Below are 23,951 nucleotides of genomic sequence, written 5' to 3'. Positions count from 1 at the left end.
ATTCACATTTGCATTTTTTGAACTGCTAGGTTGGCAGAAGCTGGGGCTAAGAGAGGGAGCTTACCCCACTCCACAGATTTGAACTGCCAACCTTTCGGTTGCTCAGCAGCAAGCTCAGCAGCTCAGTGGTTTAACTTGTTGCGCCACTAGGGGGCCTAGATTCAAATTACCAGTATTTTGTAAACTGTAGTTATGGAATATGATGAAACATATGCTCATTGTCACCAACACAACACAGATGCACCTCAAACACATATTATTTACTAGTGATTCTGATTCATTAAGTGGTGCTCATTGAGTTGATTTTACTTGTTTTTTATTATTGAAAAATCAATTTCTCTTGTCATGTGAAATTGAAAAAATTTAATTTGCCAGTCACAAAAATACAATGGATTAATTTATACAGAATTTTGCCTTTTTCCCTGGACTGAAACTCATGATAGCTTATAATTTAAAAAGGGATCAAGAACAAAAAGTATTTTGACACTGAAAAGTAATAATGCATTTATAACAGCAGGTGGTCTTGTAGATTATAGCACATGTCATCAGATGAAAAATATGTGCAAATTGTTCCTCTCCTTCGTTGACTCGATTTGGATTGTTTTAAGAAGGTAAAAAGTCAAGGCAGGAAATGTTAGGCAACTGGTGAAAATGAGGGGAAAACACTGATAATATGATGAATCATTTTTATGGGATATGCAAAAAGTGGTTACATTTACAACTCATTTGTCTGTTTGTTTATTCTACCCAAAGCAAACAGATTGAGGAAAGTCTTTTTATCTTACACTGTCTTATTTTTAACCAAAGGCTATTTGAGGAGAAAGCGGCGGGGGGGGGGGGGGGGGTTGTCTGAAATATTGCATTTCATTCTAGTTAACTTCCCTGTTCTATGTTATTCTCATCATTCATTTTATTGCCTGGGGCTTTGTTTATTGCAATCATTAAATACTGAACTGACTAGAGAATTACTCATCCCATGCCCCGGGGCGTCCTGCGTCACTCCTCCCTTGTAGCCTCTCTATCAACACATGTCTTTTATCTTCACAACATCTTGATGAGGTGTACTTTAAAATGATGAAAGTGCCCATTTAATTTGGGTTGCCCTACTTAAGATTCATGTCTTGATTAGCAGCAGTTCTTGCACAGCGTTGTTGTGTTCTAAACTGGGAATTCCCCAAACCAGGACTCAGGAATCTTTTTTATGCCAAGACCATCTTCTTTGAAAGGAGGAAGATCTCTCAGGGGCTGTGTGCTCCTCACTCTTGTTCTGCCACTCTTATGGCTCCCTCCCATTTTATCCTTTACTTACCAAGGTGCAAGGGAAGAGACATCTCATATACGGGGGTCTCAGCCCATTTCTCATAAGAAGCTATTGAAATTAGGTTAAGATCTCTAGATTTTTTTTCATGTCAGGAGCAACTTGAGAAACTGCAAGTTCCTTATGGTGTGAGAGAAATGGCAGTCTGCAAGGACATTGCCCAGGGGATGTCCGGATGTTTTGATGTTTTATCATCCTTCATTGGCTGCCGATAAGTTGCCAAGCCAAATTCAAGGTGCAGGTCATGACCTATAAAGCCCTAAACAGTTTGGGCCCCGCCTATCTCCACAATCGCATCTTCTTCTATGAACCGGCGCGAACTCTTAGATCTTCTGGGAGGCCCTCCTTTCGCTCCAACCACCCCACTATCACAAGTATGGATGAGAGAGCCTTCTTGGTGGTGGCCCCCAACTCTGGAACACCCTTCCAAAGGAAATAAGACAGGCCCCATCTCTACCCTCCTTTCGTAAGAGCTTGAAAACCTGGTGGTTTCAGGTTGGAAGATGTCACCTTTTCTCAAATATTTCAGCGTTTTCCTCACCCGGCGGGTCAGAAAATGCCAAATTTTTGAAAATAGTCAAGTTTCGAAAATGTCAGCGTTTATACTTATACTTCCTATCTATTACCCCGGTAATCCCTCTAATAGGCCCTGGAAAAGAGCAGCCACAAACCTGCTATTGTTGTTAGCATGTTATGGCACTGTACTTAATTCCCGGTCCCCTCATATTTTGAATTGCACTAGCCTCAGCCTGGCCTTTTAATTGCTCTGAACAGGCAGGATTATGTTTAATATGTATGTGTTATTGTGATAACGTTATGCTTACATTGTTTTGATAATTTTATGTCATGCTGTTTATTCTGTATGTTTTGGTGATGTTACTTGGAAACCGCCTTGAGTCTCCCTCGGGGAGATAGAGCGGTATATAAATAAAGTTTTATTATTTATTGTTATTCTTGTGGGAGGCTTCTCTCATGTCCCCACAATGGGGAGCTGGAACTGATAGAAGGAGCTCATCGGTGCTCTCCCCGGATGCGAACTTGCGGCCTGTCAGTCTTCAGCCCTGGCAGCGCAAGGGTTTAACCCATTGCACCACTGGAGACTCTGGGTTGCTCACCAGGTATGGTTCAACAATTTGGGCAGCATAGGAAATTGCCTAACTAAATGCTTCAAATAAGCAAGGAGATACAGGAGGTATAACCTTTAAGGAATGAAGTTGAGCACCATACTCCATGTTTTATGCTTCATCTTCATTTGTATTTTGGTTCTACCTCATCCTTTGTTTCACTATCCCCAGTGCGTACCAACCATTGTTGTTGGTTATAACCTCTTCTGGGATAGAAATCTGTGAACAGGAGGACATGAGTGATAAACCCTCCTATCGCTTATATGTGTATGTGAATATGTTCAGCCAAGTCACCTGCTGACTTCTGACTCCATAAAAGGGTTTCCGTAGGCAAGGAATACTTGGTAGTGGTTTTGCTAGTTTCTTCCACTGAAATATAACACACAGGACTTGATAATTGTTGGTGTGCCCATAGAGACATCAGACTGGCAACAAAGATCCGCCTAGTCAAAGCCATGGTATTCCCTGTAGTCACCTACGGATGTGAGAGCTGGACCTTAGGGAAGGCTGAGCGAAGGAAGATCGATGCTTTTGAGCTGTGGTGTTGGAGGAAAGTGCTGAGAGTGCCTTGGACTGCGAGAAGATCCAACCAGTCCATCCTCCAGGAAATAAAGCCCGGCTGCTCACTGGAGGGAAAGATACTAGAGACAAAGTTGAAGTACTTTGGCCACATCATGAGGAGACAGGAAAGCCTAGAGAAGACAATTATGCTGGGGAAAGTGGAAGGCAAAAGGAAGAGGGGCCGACCAAGGGCAAGATAGATGGATGGCATCCTTGAAGTGACTGGACTGACCTTGAGGGAGCTGGGGGTGGTAACGGCCGACAGGGAGCTCTGGCATAGGCTGGTCCATGAGGTCACGAAGAGTCGGAGACGACTGAACGAATGAACAACAACAACAACAACCATCCAAATACTAACTAGGGATGGCCCAGCATAGCTACCAAGATCAGATGGGCTCTGGTGCCTTTTGGGTATTTAGGCCTTTTACCTGGTGACTATCTGCGCCTACTCAAGCCAGCCTCACTCCCTCATTGCCTCCTCATTTCTAGATAATTGTCCTATTTTTTTAAGTGCATGCAGAGATAATATAGTAATAATAACACTTAATTTTTATTCTGCCCTGTCTTCCCAAGTCAGGGTGGATTCCAGCATATACAAAGACACAAGGCAAATATTCAATGCTTTGAGACAATGAAACACAGACACACAGATAAAGGTAAAGGCTTCCCCTTTCATCTCCAGCTCTGAGGGGTGGTGCTGATCTCCATTTCTAAGCCAAAGAGCCTGCATTGTCCGTAGACATGTCATGTGGCTGGCATGAGTGCTCCTTCCCGCCTATTAATCTACTCACAATTGCATCCATAGATAGGACTGTGTATAATTTTCTCTGAACACATCTGAAGACCATTGAATACAGGGTGACACTTAGAGTGGCAGAAATAGGTCAGGAAACCTTGCCTTGTGCATCTTAGCATATGGTGCTCCTGTAATCCATGAGGTATCCATTCTGAATTGGAATGGGCAACAAAAATACAATAGGCAACAAGCTAATCTTTCATATGAACTATGTGATAAGGAAATTGTCAAAATGCAATTTTGGTGAAGCTGTTTGCTCTCCAGTCGTTCTCATCCTGGGGATCCTCAGGTGTTTTGGCCTACAACTTCCAGAAATCCCAGTCAGTTTACCAGCTGTTAGGACTTCTGGAAGTTGAAGGCCAAAACATCTATGGACACACAGGTTGAGAATCACTGCATAGGCATTACTTTAGCATCTTTGCATATTCTATCTCATATTTCCTTCAATAGATAAACTTCCATTCAATAACCACAGAAGCCAGGTTTAAGTGTGGTATGAATATGAGAGGCACTAGGTGATATGCCCGTTGATTTGTGGAAAAACTAGTGTGGGTTGCATAATGAAAAACAAGTACATACAGATACATTTAAAAAACAGAGTCAGTTATAGGTTTTTTTCCCTCCTGCCAGATGTGTTTCCATCACTGTACTGTAAATAACGGGTGCATTTGCTTCCTGTTTGAGTGGTGATATAGTCTTCAGGTTCCACACCCTAGGTACTTCCCCATTTTTAAATTATTTAAAGACTCCTTTTGCATTCACGTAATGAAATACTCATTCAGTGCTCTTTCAAAAATATGCTTAAATTAAAAAAAACTGTCCTCAGGTGAGGGGGGGGGCAGTCCTCTTTTGAAAGGATGGAATCGATTAGTCAATGCCGGTGAGTAAGCTGACTTCGAAAGAAAACTTGCAGAAACCTTTTCTTCCGAGCTCAACCTTGGTGAAGAGATAGCTTTTGTTCTGAGCTCCATCCTAGTGAAAATCTTATCAGTGACCTTAGCAGCTCCATTCTTTTTCCTAGGTGCATATCTAAGTCATATTGATAAAGAGGCAGAGTTAAGGTTACCTTCTAGCATTGAAAAATCATTGAAGGTCTGAAGATTTTTTTTATTTTTCAGAACAAAAGTGTTTTAATATTATTTATTGTTAAATTGTGATAACAAGAATTCTCACAGCTGTCATCTGTCAAAAACCAAGCAGTATTTTGATTCCTTGAAAGGCATGGGTTTAATCCCACACTAGAGGCTGTAACACAGCAGCAGAACAGATGGCAAAAGTTCCACTTCTGTATCTGACATTTCTGCATGAATATATTTCAAGTGGCAAAATCAAGACCTTAGAGAGCCACTGCTAGATAGCTGAATCAATGTTCTCCTTTTATATGAAGCAACTTCAGATAGTCACTCCTGAATCAATTCCCCAAAGCAGGTAAAGTTTTTCCCCCAAATAAAGTAGCTTGTGAGTCCTGAACTTTGAAACTTTTTTGGACTGCAGTTTGGCATCTCACTCAGCTAGTATGACCAGTGGCATGCTGTTTGGTGCAATAAGAACTGATTTTTTTTTAAAAAAAATCTCCTGCTAGAATTTGATGCATTCATATTTAATATCCTAATGCAAAGTAGATATATGCACAGAATTCATTCCTACTGTTTCTACCGTTCGTGTCTTCCATTATTTCAGAAGCATGAAACAGGAAGGCCCCTCCCCACACGAAAATCTACTCGACACAAAAGCCTGCTTTCATATGCATCCGAACTTGCCTCCTTGCCTTGGAATGACAGACTATGTATGGTGGGGCAGGCCAGCAGGCAGGTCCAGAGTTTGGCTGCAGACATGCTCCGGGCCTGCCTGCACGGCCTGCCACACACACATTCTCAGAGAGTGCGACGGGGTGTGTGTGGCAGAGCATGCAGGCAGGCCCAGAAAGCACTCGCGCCTGCCATTACCTACAGCCGAGTGCGTCTTACTCTAGAGTAAAAACAGCAGGTGTCAGGATGGGAGCCAGTTGGTGAGAAGCACATATACACACCTTCCATAACGGTCCAATTTTTGGCCCCAACCCTGCCAATTTCAGGAGGCTCACAAAAAACATATCAGGGCCTCCAACGAAAGCCGGGACACAAAATGGGGCAAAGTTTACCACGAATGCACATGTTTAATGCAAAGTGATTTGAACTGGGTACAGTAACTGTGGAGAGAGTTAGGCAACAAACTCACCTCTTGACCACTCAAGTACATACTATTTCCATGCCAACACCTGTCCTTTATGCCTGGTAAAAACTGTGAAAGTTGTGCAGGTGTTGGCATGGTTGTAAACAAAGAGGTGTGTTTAATCACATGATATGGGAATGTGACAGAGTACAGGCATATTGGAGAACGATTGAAGGAGAAATTAATAGAATGTTAAGTCTTCAAATCATAATAGCCAATAAAATGTATTACATGCAATGATACCAGGAGTGTCTAATGTGCAAAAGGAAAGAGTGGTTGACAAATTAATTGCATGTGCTCAAATTGTTTTAGTGAGGAGTTGGAAAGATAAAACAAAGTAGACTCTAACAGAGTAGTGTAAATATGCTAAATGTGGAAATAACAAATAGTAAATTGAATAATCTAGACAAAATAGAAAATGTTATAATAATTAAGAACATGTGGGATCCAGTTAGGAATTATTTAGAGAATGTATTAAGATGTGGAGTTGAAAAACTGAGACTAAGACTGATATTTCAAATGTAATTTCTGTAGTTTATTGTATAAATTGTGTATCCAGGGTGAAGGTGTGGAGGGTGGGAGTGGGGTAAACAGTAAAATAATATTTTAAGTGCATACTATTCCCTATTTGAAAATATACTCATATGGTGTTGAGAAATGTATGTACTTAGGTATTTTCCCCATAGGTCTATCAGAAATATAGGTTGCTTACCTGTAACCGTATTTCTTCGAGTGTCCATCTGCGAAATTCACACCTATGGGTTTCCCTTTGCGCATGCGCAGAAATCCGGAACATTCTAAGTTTGATGAATAAAAAAATGATTATTTAAGGCTCCGCCCACCTCCCCGCCCCCTCGGTATATATATCCCGCCGCATGCGGGTGAGCTCTAGTTCCCCAGCGCTAATCGCAGCTAGGTATAGAGGCATGACAGAGGGGAGGACGGGCGGGTTGTGTGAATTTCGCAGATGGACACTCGAAGAAATACGGTTACAGGTAAGCAACCTATATTTATTCTTCGTGTCCTCTGCGAAATCCACACCTATGGGTGAATAGCAAGCTACTGACCTGGAGGTGGGTCATGCCACGCAGGAGAAGAGGACAGCTCTGCCAAACGCAGCGTCTTTCTTTGCTTGTATGTCCAACTTGTAGTGAGAAGCAAACGTGGAGGGAGTAGACCACGTAGCTGCTCTACAGATTTGGTCCAGAGGGACTCCTCGAAGAAAAGCCTGGGACGTGGACACCGAACGTGTCGAGTGAGCCACGACATGAGAAGGAGGTTCTTTCTTTGCCAATTGGTAAGCTAGTTGGATTGTTGAAACAATCCAGGAGGCCAACCCTTGAGAGGATATCGGGTGGCCCAACATGTCTTTTCTGTATTTCAAAAACAACCTAGGTGACTTCCTATAGGTGGAGGTCCTATGTAGATAAAAGGAAAGTGCCCTCTTAACATCGAGGGAGTGCAACGCTACCTCCAACGGGGAGGATGGGTTGGGGAAAAAAGCTGGCAGGATAATATCCTGTGACATATGGAAATAGGAAACAACTTTGGGTAAAAACGTAACATCGGTCCGAAGGACCACTTTGTCTTCGTGGAACCTGATATATGGAGGATCTGAGCGGAGGGCTGTTAGTTCGCTCGATCGCCTAGCAGACGTGATGGCCACTAGGAATGCCGCTTTCCAAGACAAGTGGGAAATGTCGGCAGAGGCCATCGGTTCAAAGGGCGGTTTTGACAACTGAGATAACACTAGTTCTAGGCTCCATTGAGGTGAAGGGAGGGATGCAGGAGGGTGAACATTTTTATAGCCCTTGAGGAATAATTGAATGAGGTGGTCTTGAAAAAGGGACGGCAAGCCGAACTTTCTACGGCCGGAGGAGATTGCTGCAATGTAGCATTTGACCGAAGAAAGGGAAAAATTCTTGTTGGAAAGGAGCACAAGGAAATCCAATATCACAGGGGTGGGAGCTGAAAGGGGCGTGTGGCCTACTGTTTGTGTATACTTTTGGAAGGATGACCACTTATAATGGTATGACTTTTTGGTAGTTGGTTTATGGGCGGCTAGGAGAATTCGCGAAACTTCATCGGATAGGTTCAGTGTGGTCTGATCCTCCACGCCGTCAGGGAGAGGGAGTGGAGGTCTGGGTGGAGGACTAGTCCGTTCTCCACTGAGAGAAGGTCTGGGGTTGGAGTGAGTCGGAGGAACTCTTTGTTGGAGATCTGGAGAAGAGGAGCAAACCAGTGTTGGCGTGGCCACCAGGGGGTGATCAGGATGCAATCTGCATTGTCCTGAATCATCTTGGCTATGACTGGGGATAGGAGGGGGAGGGGCGGGAACAGGTAAAGAAGGCCCGGAGACCATAGGAACAGGAAAGCGTCTCCTAGACAACCTGGGGATGTGCGAGGTCGGAGCCTTGCACAATAGAGAGGGCAATGTGTGTTTACAGGGGATGCAAACAGGTCTATCCTGGGGACGCCCCACTTGCGAGTGAGAGTCTTGAATTGTGTGTGATGTAATTGCCACTCGTGATTGTTCTTTGAGGATCTGCTTAGGGAGTCCGCCAGTATGTTGTCCTGGCCTGGTAGGTGGATAGCTGTGAGGGTGATGTTCCTTTGGATGCACCATTCCCAGATTCGTGTCGATATGGATAGCAGAGTCTGAGAGCGTGTCCCCCCCTGCTTGTTCAAATAATATTTGACTGCAGTGTTGTCTGTCACAATTTGGATTTTGCGGTTTGAGATGATGCGGACAAAGGCTCTGAGGGCCTTTTCTACTGACATCATCTCGAGTGCATTGATGTGGAATTTGCGGTCCCGAGGGGACCAGTGGCCGCTTACTGTGAAGCCCTTGAGGTGCGCTCCCCAACCTGAGTTGGAGGCGTCTGTCGTGAGGGACATGGACGGGTGAGGTTGGATGAAAGGCATCCCTGATTGAACATTGTATTGCTTTGTCCACCATGAGAGGGAGTGGAGGACGGAGTGTGGTGGGTATAGAATTCGGGATTGAGGTTCCCGTAGAGGGTCGAATGTCTTGATGAACCACCTTTGCAGTGGTCTCATTCTTAGGCGGGCAAATGGGGTTACATTTGTGGTAGATGACATGTGCCCAAGGATAGATTGGATAGCCCAAGCTGAGGTCCTTCGGGACTGTTGGAGGTTTAGAATTGCTCGTTGAAGATTGACGAAGCGATCGTCCGGGAGGAAGGCTTTCTGAAAGGAGGAGTCTATGACGGCTCCTATGAACTGGATTCGTTGAGTCGGAGTGAGGTGGGATTTTTCCTGGTTCACGACCAGGCCCAAGTCCTGTAAGAGAGATAAGGTATAATGAATGTCGTTGTATAGCTGTGTCTTTGATACAGAACAAAATAACCAGTCATCCAGGTACGGAAAAACCACAATGTTTTGCTGACGGAGGTGAGCCGCTATGACTGACATGCATTTTGTGAACACCCTGGGTGCCGTGGACAACCCAAACGGGAGAGAGTTAAATGAGAAGTGGTTGTCTTGGACTGCAAAGGTCAGGAATCTGCGGTGTGATTCCCTGATTGAGATGTGGAAATAGGCGCCTCGTAGGTCCACCGTCGCTAGCCATGCTCCTGGTGGAATGAAAGGAAGTATGTTAGGAAGTGTAACCATGTGGAACTTGCGTGGTGTGATGAAAGTATTGAGCCTGCGAAGATCCAGGATGGGGCGTAGTCCCCCATCCCTTTTGTCTACTAGGAAATATCAAGAAAAGAAGCAGGAGGTGATATTGTGTGTGGAGTTAGAGGATATGGCACCCTTTTGAAGAAGGGAGTGTATTTCCTCCCAGATCTCTTGAGAGGGCTGTGTAAGGAGGACCTTTCCCACAGGTGGGTAGGTGTCAAACTCTATCGCATATCCCCTTTGAATTATGTCTAAGACCCAGGCATCTGTAGTGATGGATTGCCATGCTGGAAGAAAGAATTGTAGTCTATTGAGGTATGTGAGTGGTGGTGTATGCGTGGAAGGGGAAATGGTTTTGGGTAGTGATGTGCTAAAAACGACGTTTAGAGTTGTTAGAGGGTCTGGTGCCACGGTACTGACCTCTGAAAGGGAGCTGAGGCCGCCTCGGGGCCGTAGACTGGGTGTAAGATCTTTGACGTCCTCTGTAGAAGGAGGTATTATAGGGTCTGTTGTAGTAATGAGGGCGATAGTAGTATGAGCCCCATCGTTGGCGTTGATGGGAGTAGGGTTGCTGGTCATACTTGAAGACGGTTTGTTTCATTTTGTGAGAATGTTCAAGTTGTGAATCAGTCTCAGGATTGAATAGACCTGCCTCATCCATGGGGAGGTTTTCAATGAGGGTGCGTTGAGATTGAGAGAGGATAGCAGCCCTCAGCCAGGCATGGCGCCGAAGGGCCACGGAGCCTGCAATGAGTTTGCCAGAGGTGTCGGCTGTGTTTCTCGCAAGATCTTTTTGCAGAGATGATAAGAGAAGAGCTTCTTCTTTAAAAGCCATGGCAAGTGGTTGTTCAGCTGGAGGTAGTAACTCCAGGTATGGTGATATTTTGTTCCATAGGAGGGTTTGGTAAACACTCATATAAACTCCGTAGTGGGCCATGCGTGCGAATAGGCATGCTGAGGAGTAAAAATTTTTGGCCATAGAGTCAAGTTTCCTTCCCTCTTTATCAGAGGGGGAGGTTTGGTTTGGTTGGACAGGTTTTGGTTGAGCATCAGTTACAATGGAATTTGCCTTAGGCATTTTAGATAGCCATGAGGCTGAAGAAAGATCAATACGGTATAAATTTTCTGCCCTTTTGGGGGTTGCCGGGATCATAGCCGGAGCAACACCAGTATTTTTTAAGATTTTTAGTAGAAATGGTAAAGTGGGCAACACAGTGGAAGTAGGTTGTTGTTGTTCAGTAGAAGTAAAGCATGGGTCTACCACAGTATCTGTGGGTTCAGGTGTAGAGAGATTAAGGTATTTGGAAAGTCTGATTAACAGGGCAGAGAACTTTTTAAATTCTTCCAAATTTTTGGGGGAAGGATCAGAATCTGGAATGGGTTCCTGTATGATTGGAGTATCATCAGTGGACTCCAGGTCTACTGTCTCAACCTCTTGGTGAGCTTGTGCGAGGGGGTCTTGGCATGGTTGGGGGGGATCTGGTTCAATGTGTTCTTGTGGAGGGCGAGAGAGTGTAGCAGTAGGAGCTGCATGAGGTGGATATGGGTATCCAAACTGGGGTGGATACTGGGTATTGTAGTCCTTAGCGTGGGTGGGGGGGGTGGATAATAGAAGGGGTACATAGGAAAAGGCGGGGGGGGGGAGGGTAGAGGTGATAAGGGTAGTCTTGTGGGCTGTAGGGCTGGTATTGATCGTGAGATCTAGCTCTCTTGGAAGGGTGGGGGTTAGGAGGGGGATGAGGGGAAGGAGAGAGAGAGCGCTGGCGGCGGCGCGGAGCCCGCGCCGCGGAAGTGTGCTGCTCCGAGGGAGGAGACTCCCTCGGTACCGGCGAATCTGGTGGGCTGGGGGAGGGGGGAGGTGAGGCTTGGGAGGGTGGAAGGGGCGGAGGAGAAAGCTCCGCGTTCGGCTGATTTTGGAGCGGATCCAGGAGCTCCAGAGGGGGAAGGTAAGTAGGCTCTTCCAGCTGGAGCATGGGAGGGAGGGGATCTTGGGGCTGGAAGGCGGAACCGGGAAGGTGGGAGGCCGGTTCCAGCATAGGAGGGCTCAAGGGCTGCTCGCCAGTGAGTTGCCGTCCCTTTTTTTGTTTTGAAGATTTTTCTTTTGATTTAGCCGACCTCGTGGCTTGTTTTGAGGGCTTTGCTTTCTTTTTAGGCGGCTCCACTGAGGAAGCGTTTGCCTGGCTCGAATCTCGCCTATCTCCAGCACGTGGAGAGGGAGGCTGAGTGAGCTCTTGGGTTGGGGAAGAATGGGAGGGGGGAGGTAGCGTCTGGGGAGCCAAGGCGCGTTCATAAAGGAGCGCTTTTAAACGATTATCTCTGCCTTTGTGGGCTCTACTGGTGAAACTTAAACATATCTCACAGGATTGGAGATTGTGAGCCTCCCCCAAGCATAACAAACATTTGGAATGTTTATCAGCCTCGGGCAAAGTAGCCCCGCAGGCCGAGCAGTTTTTAAAATACTGAGAAGACATGCCAGCCTGAAGTAGAGAGTAGTCAGTCTGTCCGGGTCAGGAGTGGAGAGAGACGGAGTCAGAAGGGAAGTCCTTAGTCAAAAAAGCCGGTAGAGAGTGGGCGAATGTTCCAAGATGCTGCCGGATTAGCGCGGAAAAGGAACTAGAGCTCACCCGCATGCGGCGGGATATATATACCGAGGGGGCGGGGAGGTGGGCGGAGCCTTAAATAATCATTTTTTTATTCATCAAACTTAGAATGTTCCGGATTTCTGCGCATGCGCAAAGGGAAACCCATAGGTGTGGATTTCGCAGAGGACACGAAGAATAAATATGGGAATCAAGAATCCCCTTGTATATTCTGGAGAACCTTAGTTTTTTAAAGTATCAGAACCTTTTAGTGATGTGAAAGCATTGTTTTCTCCACAGTTCACTGGAAGCAAAATTAGAGCCTGCATTGAACAGTGACACTTAGTAATCTCTAGCAATGCCATTCCCAAAGGCCAAGATGTAGCTATGTTGACTTTCAAGAAATTCCTAGTCAGGCGAAAGGGTCCACCACACTCCCAGGCAGCATATTCTACTGCTGAACAGCACTTCTTCTGGATTTCCAGAAAGATATTTAAAAACCTTTAAAGGTGGGGGTGGACTGTATGATGTTTAAAACAATTATGACAATTCTTTTTCTTCTTCTTCTGTTCAAGAATGGCCTCTCTTTTACTTGTTTTGGTGGATGGGGATATGTCAAAGAGACAGAAATGGCCTTGGGAGCTACTTGATTCCTATCTAATCAGGCAGATTGCTGATGGCACTGAAGCAAGCATTTAGGGCGCTGCTCTTGATTGGGGCCGCTGCGTGCAGGGAATGAGACTTAAACCTCACGCAGCTGCTTCCTTCCTGACATCCCTTCCCAACCCCTGTCTGTGGGAATATTTTCATTGGCACCAGTGGAGGGTGTGTTTTGCACCTGTGGTAGAGAGGGTGCAGTATCCAGGGAGAAGAGACTTGGAAGAAAGGTTCAAACCTCCCAATGTTAATGGTCCTAAAATGGATAAATAAATAGATCAATTAAAAAATCCACAAATACAAATAAGAGGAGAACATCAAATGGAAAATAAATTGTCATTAAAAGTACAGGTGACCTGGAATTTGTCTTTTATATTGCACAAGTCATGTCTAAAACAAATATGGGAAGATCCTGAAAATACACTTAAATGCCCTGAACTGATAATGCTGCTCCAAAGACTGCACAAAGAAGAAAATAGCAGTTCTAGTGAAGAGCTGGGCATGTTTAGCATGTAGAAGAGAAGGCTGAGAGAACACATGATGGCCATGTATAAATATGTCAGGGTAAATCATAGGGAGAATGGAGCAACCTTGTTTTCTGCTGCCCTGGAGACCAGGACGTGGAACAAAGGTTTCAAACTACAGGAAAGGAGATTCCACCTGAAAATTAGGAAGAACTTCCTGACTGTGAGAGCAGTTCAGCAGTGTAACTCTCTGCCCCAGAGGGTGGTGGAGTTTCCTTCTTTGGAGGCTTTTAAACAGAGGCTGGATGGCCATCTGTTGGGGGTGCTTTGAATGCGATTTTCCTGCTTCTCAGCAGGGAGTTGGACTGGATGGCCATGAAATCTCTCCCAACTCTATGATTCTATGAAATCTAAAGATAGTAACACCAGCTTTCTGGAATTCTGCACTTATATTTGGAAGTACTGTAATGCTAGGGGCTACACCTCCCAGAATGCCCAATCAGCATGTTAGCAAGGAATACAAGGAAGTACCGTACAAAAGAAGTTATTTCCCAAGCTCCAATTGAGGGTGTATCCAGTGTGCAGAGTATTTCATGTTTCTGTCATCTTTATAATGATGGTGTAAGATCTTAATATTATCTAAGGCCAATCAACACTTCCATAGCATCATGTTGGGAACGGCATCATAACCAGACAACATCAACGAGATTGAATGTAAAGGGATGCCAAGAAGTCACATGTATTTACTGGAAGCTAGCTTCCCACTTTTTAAAGTTATGATGGCCATCAGAGCAGTTCCCCTGGTTCCCTCTAGCCCAGCTGTGTACTGTTTCTACTCTTTGTACCTAGGAGGAAGAATCCTGCAAACCAGCAGCTGCTTTCTCTTCAGCTTTGCAGCACCGCCTGGTGGCCAGAGAACACAATCCAGTCGATTCCCTGCAGACTTCATCTGATTTGCTGGCGCACTTTCAGCGCAGACAACTTGGCAGCATCTCTTGCCAAGTTCTTAAAAGTCTCTGCTAAGCATGCATAAGATGCAATGTTTTGGAGGCTTCCAATCCAGCCAAGTGTGGGCAGATTTTCCTGAGGCCGACAAAAGCGAGGTTCCTGCCTAACACCCAAGCGAAGCCCATCCGCAGCCAAATTGCAAGCCCTTGCTCCAAAGCACAGAGGTACTGGAATTTCTCAATGGAAGCATCGTAAGGACCAGGTTTTGTTTGTTTTGTTTTGATCCAGGACATGCATTTCATGCCTCATGCCCATCGTACTCACAAGCATGGCTGAAACAGCTTTTCAAATCAGCCTGAAGGAAACCTTGGTGCTTGCAAAGGGCATGCACTAGCAGTTATAACTGGGCAGCAATACAAGCAATTCAAGGCAGTGCTATAATGGAAAAGTTAAGCAACCTCAACAGACGTCATTGGCAGAATCGATTTTGAACAAAAGCCGAGTAGGAATTTCTGATGTTGTGGTTTCCCAGACTTTTGACGGGATCCACCGTAAAGACTGCCAAGTGACCTTTCTTTTCTTAAATTTTAAAAAAATAGTTGCCCCTATTTCTATGGTTACTGTATACTGTATCTGTATTCATTGAAATATACCATGCACATTGTGCAAATCAATTAAGCTATCCCTGCTGATCAGATTCACAGTGTTGCTAACTTGAATCATTTCCAGCATGTCTTTTTCCTGTTTTTCCAGCATGTTGCCAGATACAATGAGAAATGTTGATATGGTACAATAGTCACTTAATTAGATTTTGGAGATGGAGTGTTCATAGTTTTTGAATGCAGGTTAACGCATTGAACTGAATTACATGGCACTGTAGATTCATATAATCCAGGTCAAAGCAGTTACATCTGCATTCTGAAACTCAATTATGTGGCAGTGTAGATCCAGCCTTAATTTTCCTGCTTAGGTCCAAATCCATTGTTATCAGAAAAGCCATTGTATGGAGAAGAAGAAAAAACATAAAAAAGACATTTTATACTGAGGAAGCAAATCTTATTACTTCTTTCCCATATCCAGGAACAAATAATTTCAATTTTTTGCTCCCACTGGGTGAAACCGCAAAATATTTTATACATTTACATATTTATTTAATTGCACTTCAAGGTGTGTGTGTGTGCGAGAAACGTCAATTTGCACAAAAACATTTTTACCCCAAGTTCAAGAAGTTTGCACATTAGGGTTGTAATAGACCTCACAACCTCTGAGGATGCCTGCCATAGATGCAGGTGAAACGTCAGGGGAGAATGCTTCTGGAACCAGGCGATACAGCCCAAAAAAACTTCCAGCAACCCATTGGAGGTTTTTCCACACAAAAGCCTCAAATGTGGGAAATTTTGCAGCAGTTAACTATTTTCTTGTGGCTTGATCTGTTGAAACATTTTCTCATCCAAAAAATATTTCTGAATCAATGGATATCTGTAATAGCAGAGCTGAAAGATCCTGCAACACCAATATAATCTAACAGTTGGCCATTTTCACTTAAAGGAAAGGAGCTGAAGTCCAAAATATTTAAAGGCTCAGAAATTTCTCTCCCATAACCCTGAATTCATTAACTTTAAAAAAGTAATACAGGTTGTGTAGTCCCTTTCTGATATATTTGGGACCACAAGTGTTTTGGATTTCAGATTTTGGAATACCCATCTAAACATAAAATTTTCTGCTATTTCATATACATATTGTACACATAGTTTGAAGATAATTTTATACACAATGTTTTTAATATTTTTGTGCAGGAAACAAAATTTGTATACATTGAACTATTATGCTAGCACCTAGTTTTCTCCCCTGATGTGGGCTATTCTGGTTTAGCTCAGATGACTTGGAAATGACCTGTTGTCCCTTCTGGTTTTGATTTCTGCTGATTTGGGAGATGATGATATTCAGGGGTGGAAAGGTTCTGTGGTGTGGGGGTGGAACTAGATAAACTGTATTTTGGAGAGAATTTCCAAATTCAATAGTGAAATATGCTCTTTCGGAGTGTGGTTGAGTCTCGTTCTCAGGTGAGCTTTAAGCTGAGGTTGGATGGTCATCTGTTGGGAGGGCTTTGATTGTGGCAGGGAGTTGGACTGGATGGCCCTTGGTCTCTGTTAATGCAGTACAAGCTAAATATGGAGCCTTATTCCCAACTGTGGTAAGTCCAACTTCTGAAACACCCTCCAGTTGACTGTTCAAAAAGGAGACACTACCAAGTTGTAAAATCCTGCTTGTTCTTTGGCTCCTGGCTATACTGTAGCTGTTTTATTTATTGCTTATTGTTCTTATTAAAAACAGTTCGGTATGTCATTCAAATAAATATCAAATCAATATCAAATTGGTATCAAATCGACGCTGTAGAAATATTCTAGCATATTCCACCTACTTTCTCCCTTCTCTGCACTTAATCCCTGCTTCTCCCAACATCCCACATCTCTCATGGCTTCTGGTCCTATTCAAATCAATTGGTACTTAGGGTACACCCTGCTTCAAAGCAATGGGTGCAGAGTGCCCCCTGCTGGCCAGGGAAGGGAAACAAAATTTGTTCCTCAAATAATGCAAGCTCAGCTAGATCTGTACTGCCCTATATCCCAGGATGTCATTCCTGATTATCCCGCAGTGTAGATTCATATAATCCATTTCAAATCAAATAATCTGGGATCAGATGCTGGGATATAGGACAGTGTAAATCTAGCCCTAAGAAGCTACAGACAACTCTATGCTGAATTCATGGAAAACTATATTTATATCTAAGTAAAGGTAAACATTTCCCCTGACATTAAGTCTAGTTGTGTCCGACTCTGGGGGGCGGTACTAATCTCCATTTCTAAGCCAAAGAGCTGCCATTGTTCACAGACACATCCAAGGTCATGTGGCCAGCATGACTGCATGGAGTGCTGTTACCTTCCCACAGAAGCGGTACCTATTGATTACTCATATTTGCATGTTTATGAACTGCTAGGTTTGCAGAAGCTGAGCCTAATAGCAGGAGTTCACCTTGCTAACCCTAACCACCCATTTTTGGTCAGCAAGTTCAAGTAGCTCAGTTCTCCTTTTATATAATTATATGGAATTATATAAAATGTGGTAACAGAAATATTATTTTGTAACTACAAACAAAAATCATACAACGCTGAGAGTGATTTTCAACAAATAAGATTTTGAAACATTCTTTTGAAAGATGTACAGAGAGGAGACCTGACAGATCTCTCTGATTTCTGAACCAATGGGACCATTACCAAAAAACCCCAAACCCTTTCTCTCCAGTTATCTTGTGGATGTCACCAAAATCATGGAATCAGCCTATTTTAAAATCCATGTTGGAGTGAGTCAGTCCCAACCTGGAAAAGGGAAAAACAGCCACTGGGCTCTTTGATGGTATCTAAAGTATCTAAACACAATTTTATGGGTGGAAGTCTAGGAGGCAATCTCCCAAAAGCCTCCTATATGACCACATCTGTTTGAGGGGCTTTCCAGAATACCATATGAGATAATTCTAGGGAGTGTCAGCTGGTTGAGAAAATACATATCACCACTGTTTCTCTAGTGGGAGATTCCTCCTTTCCCCCCACTCATGTACTATAAACGCAGTAAATATAAATCCACCCACTCTGCAGTAGCACTAAAATATCCGCTTTCAGGGAACACAGTTTCTGTTGGAACAATGGGAGTTCAACACGGCCACCCACCCAGTGCCAATCTTTTGTCAGAGTCCCTACACTACAGCAGATACTACACTTTGTTGAAATTTGGGAGTAAACATGGTGGCTGCTTGAAAAAGTATCTGAAGCAGGGGGGAAACCACTTGTTTTGAAATATGAAGAAACTGCTTCTAGAGTTACGAAACCAAAATCCCAACTATAAACATGCCATGGTTGGTGAAATTTCTAAAAACCAAGCTTCATTTTCCAGGAGATTTGTGACTTGCCAGAATGATGGGGAGAAAAATACGTTTGGCACTTGTCGTTTGGTCTGCATTAATCATGCAGTGGTCCCATTAATGCCACACCTAGAATCAAAGATGCATAGAATTATAGAGTTGGAAGAGACCACAAGGTCCATCCAGTTCAACTCCCTGCCATTCAGGAACACACAAAGTACTCTTGACAGATGACCAGTCACATCCACCATAGTGAGATGGCCATAGGTGACCACACATTTTCCCCTAGTAAACTCACCTTATTAGGATGCAGTTCTGCATTTCCAGTCCTTCATATTCTTCTTGGCTCCTCCACTTTTTTCACCCCTGTTGTGCATACCATGTACATGTTAAAGGTGTGTGTGTGTGGGTGTTAATACTAATATGCATGTATCTACACACATGCACCTTTCTAAAAGAAATCTGGGAAAGCACCACTTCCTGGCAGGAATGCTCACCAACTGTTTGGGTCCACCACTGACTCTTCCCTCTGAGTCTACAGTGAAGCACTGCTGCCTGGAGAGCCAGCCACATGCCAAAAAAAAAATCCAGATTTTCTGTAAAACCTTGGGGTAAAAGGTAAGGTTTCTTGAACCAGAAGCCCAAAGCACCACATTGCAAATTAATAAGCCCTAACTCTCTAGGTTGCCCAAAAAAAGTTTACTGAAAACAAAACATATATATCCCAGAATGGATTAACTGTTTGGTGGAAAGAGAGAGTGGTTTCCAACTCAGCAGGGTGTAGATTAGCCCTTTTTCTTCAAGGTTTCATAGCATGGGTTCTTCAACAGAAGCCTCTAAAAACTGGCCTTATTTGGATTGCTACAGTGGGGTGCTATGTGTTAATAGGGAGGCAATGTACAGCAGACATTGTTGCATTTTGGAAAAGGCCTTTTATTGGTTTCAAAAAGGTTCAAAATGTTTTTGCTTACTTATACAAGGTTTACCCAACCCAACTGTTTGACTTCACGCACACATATTGTTTAGATTGAATTAAAAAGTTGCTGAAACATGCTGAACTGCTCTTCTTGGTGGTATAGGAACCTATGTTTATTTTTTCATATCACTTCTGCCTCTGGTAGAAAAGGGGTCAAATGTACTGCTAAAAAGGTAGTGCGAAATTCCCAAGCTATGAACAAGATAGGATCTGTAGGTTTGTTCTTACGGTGAATTTGTAGGTAAGTCAGAACAGGTGCATTTTGACATGTAATTTCTTATCTATCTATTTATCTATATCAGCTTTGGATTGCCCTGTGGTGTTTGTTTTGCTCTCTGTGTCCCTGTTCAGAAAATTTCACCTCACTTTCTGTGCTTGTTATAATTGGATTTTGAAAAAAAAAGGGTTTGTTGTACAAAAAAGGATTGGTGATAAAGTTTCAGTTGAAACACCTTTTCCCCATTTATTCTTCCAGGAATAAATTTCCCTTCCGAGGGGTAGATTTCTCTCACTTTCTGTTGTCTCACCCCCATTCTTAACGACAAGTCATTTGTAAGTCGGACGTTTCTAACATGAGGACTCCCTGTACTTAGCTAGGTAACAAAAGGGGTTAAGGATCCCACCAAGAGAACTGCAAAGATATACATCAGGGCAAAGATTTGTACAATACTGGCAACCATGTCCCAATGTGCATAATTCCTAATTTGCATTAGTTGTTTCTCTGGCTTCCGTGTGTATTATGTTACAGCAACCATTTGCTGAACATGGATATTGCAAAATTGTGTAATTGACAAAAATAAGCCCACTTACAAAGACATAACCCCATTTACAATACTTAGTTAACTGAGATACCTCAACAATTAGCCTGCTGGCTGGGAAGCTCTTCTCGAGACTGGATTGTTCCCAGTTCGTTTTAAAAGTCTGAGCCATGATAAGGATTTAAGGGAAAATCTTTTGGTTTATAGCCCCAATATATAACCTATGCAAATGCAAGCCATTTGGGCTTGTTTGGGTTATGGATGCCATGAACATTAGCATTAGTAAGCAAGTAAGGCTGCATCGACACTGTAGAATTATTGCAGTTCAGCGCCATTTTAATTGCCATGGTTCAATGCCATGGAACCATGGGAGTTGGTGGGACATGAGAGAAGCCTCCCACAGGATAGTAAAACATCCGGGCATCCCCTGGGCAACATCCTTGCAGACGGCCAATTCTCTCACACCAGAAGCGACTTGCAGTTTCTCAAGTTGCTCCTGATACACAAAAAAGGAGTTGATATTTTTATGAGGTCTTTAGCTTTCTTTTCCAAAAGAGTGCTGATGCCTCACCAAACTACAACTCCCAGGATTCCATAGCAGTGAACCATGGCATTGAAGTGGTATCAAACAGCATTAAGTCTACAGTGTGGGTGCACCCTACGTTTCCAAACGCTTTCTTGGCCTTAGTTGTTGCTTCACCAGGCCACTAATGTATAAGTAGAACGCAGTAGGGGATCAGATTTTTTTTTGCAACTGGTTTTATTGACGACTTTCGTTTTGCTATGGTATATCCTGCAGTTGATTAAATTCTGCATGTATGCAATGAGGTCAGAAGTTTACCTTTCAATTATGTTTTGTAGCACCCAGGTGCCAGGTTTAATCCCTGGTGCTCATTTAAAACAGTCAAATAATACCCTCTTTTGGTTTTTACAAAAATATGCCTGCTTGTATTGGCAAGACATTTTATTTCCAGAGAGGAAATCTATTTGATTTTTAATGGTTTTTAAGGTACTGGTCTCAGGAGTGCTATTTCTTGGGGGAAGGGGTGAAAAAGGAAGAGGCAGAAAGAGGGTAATTTTGAGCAAAGCCTCAAAGTACAGCTCTTGAGATTGTTTAAATGTAAGACGTGTTTGTTTTAGGAGGTTCCCTCCACCCCCATTTCTTCCGATGTTTCATGGCTCTTAATTATAGGAAAGCTAACAAAAAACAGACAACCACTGAAGCAAATTAAATTTACATGTTTAGCACGCAGGACCAGTCCTGGATACAGTCAGACAAAATAATTATGAATCCAGGGAAGTTTTTAAAAAGGAAGAAAGGTTTCTTTTAATATCTGTCTTATGTAAAAGAAACAGTCAAATATAGTGTTGACTAGTACAGTATGGCCTCTGTATCTGCAGAGGGTAATGTTCCTGAACTTCACATAGATGTGGAAAACTGCAGATAATAGTGAACCAGACCAAGAATGCCATAGAATTGAGCTGGAGGACTTAGAAAATGCCTAGAGATTACATATTTTGTCTGACAGTGATAAATAAAATCATGGATCCCGTTCCTGTGGCTATGGGGTCCCTCAGTACTGCAAACATTTAAGCTGACAAAAGCAAAGGGATGGGACCACAATCATAGGTTCATCAAATGTTAGAACCATTGCTTCCATTAGGAATTATTCCCAAGTAGATGTAGAATCACAGAGATAGAAAGGACCCCCAGGGCCAGGCCTGTAACAGGGATTTTGATTCAGGCGGGGGGCTGAGTTTGATTCGGGGCGGGGGGGGGGGGGGTCAGGATCTACCTTAGCAAACCTTTTGTATCATTATCCCAATACCCCCATGCATATGGGATATATTGAGCATGGTGATATGAATAAACATAACAGTTTAAATAATGTACTAGTAAGGTCTTCTCGCGGACCACCCTGAGAATTGGGGGGGGGGGGCGGTTAAGCCCCTCAAGCCCCCCCCCCCCCCCCCACATACGGGACTGCCCAGGGCCATCCAGCCCAACCCCATTCCGCCATGCAGCAATACACAATCAAAGAACTGATACATGGCCATCCAAGCTTGGCTTAAAAGCCTTCAGAGACGGAAACTCCACACCTCAAAGCAACATATGTTGGAAATTGCAACCTTCTTCAAGCCTCCCCTAGTAATTAGTTTATCTATGATCTTGTTGCTTGTTTATTGTATGTATATTCTGATATGCAGCTTTCTTTCCTTGCTCTACGTTTTTTTTCTGAGTTGTGGGAGGGGTTGCACAGCACATGATCTGCTCTGAGATGAGCATAGAGCACAGACTTTTTAGACTTTGGGATTGCTCAGATTGCAGACTTGCAAACACTTGCCTGCTGTTTTATTATAAGAGAGATGTTCTGGCCAAATGGAACAGAAACATATCTGTAACTGGCTGATAAGTTATATGCCTGTGTATGCTGAACACATGAAGGTCGTGAGTAAACCAAATATGTTATTTTTACCAAAGTCTACTTTAGTGTCTCTTGAGTGCATAATATAAAACAAGTTGTTTTATGAGAGAGTAGATATATTTTTGGGCACTGAAAAACACTTGTGAAGTACTGCTATTTTTATGGACACGACACTGGCATATTATTTATCTCCTAACAGATGAGAGACAACAGGTCATTCAGTCTAACAACTGAAGTCAATTGCACTGCATAATTACATTTGGTTGTATACCACTTGAGAAGATTCTACTCAAACAGGTTTTTGGCTCTCCTCTAACAGGTTATGATCTCTAAAAGGTCACACTTTTCTAAAAACATATTCCACTGCCAAACAGCTCTTAATGTGCACAAGATTACAACCCTAATCTATTCTTCTGTTATGTTGTTCATGGGAAGTTGACCACGGAAGTCCACCCAAATGTTAAATAAACTGTTTGGTTCAATCTAAAATATTCAATCTACTTTCACACTCCATTCATGAACCTTACAAGATTTAAAAAATACCCCTTCTAAGGCACCTTTTATCAGCAGAGCAATTGGGCCAACCAAAGGCTGGTCTTGGATCCAAGCCGTATTTGATATAGCAATAACTCTCCATGCCATTTTTGGCAAAAAGGCAGTGTTAAAATATCCATTTGGGTGGACTTGAGTTTGGTGGTCCAAGGTTCCACACTGAATAAACAATCAAACCAATTTGTGGCATTAAGCAAAGGATCTGTTCCAAAATTGTATTTTTTCAATATGATTTTTGTGCATAATCTAGAACACTGTTTTCTTACCTGAATAGTACAATGTGTTGGATTTCCAGCCAAAGCATACAATAGAACTGCACAGAAGGACCCAGAAAACTATTCTCTCTAGGCCTCCAGTGCAATTCCGTGGTCATAGTAATTGATCTATGGATTTAGCAGAGGCAACTGTATGAATCAGTTTGTGACTTGTTAAAGATTTATTTGGCTGCTCTTTGGTAAATGAAACTTACGTACCCATTCAGTGAAGGAGATTTGTTGGAAAACAGCAGAGAAGCCTGTGGCACCTTACTGGCTAATAGGCTGATGGTGGTTGTTTTTGTGCACTGCAGACCTCTTAATCCGATGCATTGCTTCAGTTGCTAGTCAGTTGTGTGCTTGTTTAAGTGGGTGTAGGATTGTAATAAGTGTGCGGTAAAAAGGCGTAACAAGTGGGACTGAAGTATAGCAAGCCCTCCATGTTTGTGGCTTTGACTTCTGCAGATTTGATCATTTGTGATTTGAGTAAAATATAGTATCTGAGGATCTTTAAGTTTTCAGTGTGACTCTACTTGTGACAAAAGGTAAACATACAACCATGCCAAAGGACTTAAGAGAACACTTATCTAGGAATCTTTAGGTCCTACAGTATGACCTGGAAGACGCTGTACTGGCGGTGGGTCCATAGGTGACTGTGGAGCCCTAATCGTGACCTTCATCTTCTCCCGCAGTGAGGGCATCGGTTTCCAGGTGGAAGGCGGTCCCAGTCAGGGTTGGCTTGATGCGCCTTCCTCTTGGCAAGTTT

General features: G+C 43.3%; 1 protein-coding gene across 6 annotated transcripts in view; it reads left to right on the top strand.

The window, feature by feature from the left end:
• Positions 1-23,951, top strand: part of RAD9A (RAD9 checkpoint clamp component A) — a 115,323-nt gene that overhangs the window by 75,820 nt on the left and 15,552 nt on the right. For 3 of the 6 annotated variants that reach the window (XM_060772260.2, XM_060772249.2, XM_060772300.2), the window contains one exon: positions 14,205-14,527. The exons of the other annotated variants lie outside the window; for them this stretch is intronic. The gene's annotated coding sequence lies outside the window, so the exon portion shown is untranslated. The remainder of the gene's footprint in view (positions 1-14,204; positions 14,528-23,951) is intronic. 6 annotated transcript variants of the gene reach the window in all.

The sequence above is a fragment of the Anolis sagrei genome, chromosome 1 (genome assembly GCF_037176765.1).
Source record: "Anolis sagrei isolate rAnoSag1 chromosome 1, rAnoSag1.mat, whole genome shotgun sequence".
Classification (NCBI taxonomy): domain Eukaryota; kingdom Metazoa; phylum Chordata; class Lepidosauria; order Squamata; family Dactyloidae; genus Anolis; species Anolis sagrei.
The sequence above is the reverse complement of the archived record's forward strand: the minus strand, read 5'-3'. Positions and strand labels throughout refer to the sequence as shown.